The following is a 2380-nucleotide window of genomic DNA, read 5'->3' on the forward strand; positions in this document are numbered from 1 at the left end:
ACCTTCATAAAAAATTAGAATTTCTTAACATCAGAATGTTCACAAAAATAAAATCAATATTCTTCACTAAATGGAGTAGTTTGCAATATATTGAGGCAAAACATGAATAAAAAGATAGGTCAAAACTCATTTCTTTAAATTTAAGAAAGATTTCATATTGTTTAGAAAGATGTCCTTGAGTTTATGAAGATCTTCCTAAATGTCTGAAACCAGCTAACTTTGGATTTCCAGTTTAGTCCACAGAACTAAAAGAGAGAAGAAGAACAATAAACATAGCATCATCTTCTATTTTATTGGCTTAATTAATAATTTCTTCTCTTTAGAAAGAGGAGGAATCAAAGGAAGAGTTGAAAAAACCAAAGAAGTTGAGCTTTAAAAGTCTTAATCAAATCAATCATTCTAATCTCCATTTCCTTATGAAGTCTCATTGTCTCCTTCGCAAACTCCACCTTCTTCTTCTCCATTACCATAACTTTCTCATCAACACTCTAATATTTGCTACCATGGCTCTTGCTCCTTTCCTCTGCCTCTCACCACCATCTCCATAGTTGTTCCTTTTCCTCTTCAAGATCTCTCACTTTGTCTTCATGACAAGAGTCGTCGATCCACCAACTCCAGCAAATCTATAAATTGTACTAGATCTTGTCATTATGTAGTTAATACTCCTCAATTTGCTATGTCTCTCTTCATCTTCTTCTTCATAATCCTCATCTTCGTCCTCTTGATAGTGATTATTCGAATTTGGAGGCAGTCGTGTGAGAGAACAGCCTGAGATAAGCGCAAGGTTCTAATCCAACTCTTCCATTTGATTATATAAAGGCCAAATCGAGATAGATGACCAGTCAACATCAGAACAAGCTGAGACGACGACGACAATCTCTTCCCCGTGAGTTGATTCGATTTAAGAGGACCACAGTCACGGAGAGTCTCGTCGTGAGTCCAGAGTAAGGTTGGGTTGGGTTTTCTTGCTACGATGGAGTTTGTAGCGGCTAAAGCGGTGAAGTATGGTAAATCAAATAAACAAATCGTCTTGGCATTTCTCACAAAAATTGATGAGGATGAACTAATAATGCAAATCTCAGATGAAAGGATTGAACACAGGTTTTGCCGGAGAAATCTCAAATCGTGAATTTGATTTTACCACCATTGTCTGTAACATAGCGGCGGAGACTACGGCCAAACCATCGGAGCAGCATAATTGAGTTGAGACGTAAGAAACGTAAACCTCTTTGGATGGCACAAAGAAGCACAATCACTACCACACTACTCAGATCCGAAAATCATCATCAAGGATGCAAACATAGAAAACATTAAAACAAGCATTATTAGGTAGATAAAAATAAGATGAGCAACTTTGCAGAAGGAATCCAATGCAAAAACTGAATAATCTCAAAGATATCGGAATACAAAGTCTCAGAACATATTTGGTGGCTAGGTTAACCTTAAGGAAAAGAAAACAATACGAGATAAAAGATGTCTCCAGCCAAGACTTAACAAAACTTATTTATAGTAAAAACATGTAAATCTCTAAAACTTAAAACGACAAGGTGAAGCGTCGGTTTGGGAATCTCCTGAAGCGTGTAAGACGGAACGTCTTCCTGTCATGTGCATCGAGTCGGAGTGGGCGACAGTGGCTCGATTAAGTAAGTGAAAGTGGCTCGATTGCTTGGGTGAGAGTGGCTCGATTGCGTGGCTTGATTGCTTGGGTGAGAGTGGCTTGATTGCGTGGCTCGATTGCTTGGGTGAAAGTGGCTCGATCGTCTGCGTTTCTGTCTCCTAGACACCTGAAATACTCCGAAATGCAAAATGTATGCAAGGATGATGCAAAAACCTCCTAAACATGCAAAGTGTATAAAAGAGGTTCTAAGATGATGCAAAACGACTAGTTATCCTAGCTAAGCGCATGACAAATACATGCTAAGGAGATGCAAAATATAAACATAACAACTCCCCCAAACTTATTCTTTGCTTTTCCTCAAGCAAACAATCAAGAACAAAGTATGGAAGAGAGGTGTGAAGATGGGGTCTCAAAACCTAAAACATGCTGAATTGAGTAGTTAGAATCAAGGTCCTTGTTTTTAGTTCTATGATGCAAGGTGAAAGAACTTTGTTTCTTAACTTAATTGAAACGATTATGATCTTTAATCTACACATGCAATCCTATCAATCACTCTTTTTAATATTCATTAACGGAGAGCCGTGAATCAAGCTATGCAGTGCCGTTGAACTCATTTGGCTAGGGTAAAAGGTCAAAGACGAAGATGGTTTCCTTCTCAAGTGGTTTTGTCAATACAGACTAAGGTTCTCTCACGAAAAGGAGTTGAGCTCAAAAGAAGGCTAAAGGTTGAAACTAACTGATATATACAACAGCAGTGCCCTG

General features: G+C 38.2%; 1 pseudogene; it reads right to left on the reverse strand.

Annotated features, from left to right (window-relative positions):
• Nucleotides 336-1196, reverse strand: LOC104704738 (annotated as a pseudogene).

This window comes from Camelina sativa, chromosome 7 (assembly GCF_000633955.1).
Source record: "Camelina sativa cultivar DH55 chromosome 7, Cs, whole genome shotgun sequence".
Taxonomy (NCBI): domain Eukaryota; kingdom Viridiplantae; phylum Streptophyta; class Magnoliopsida; order Brassicales; family Brassicaceae; genus Camelina; species Camelina sativa.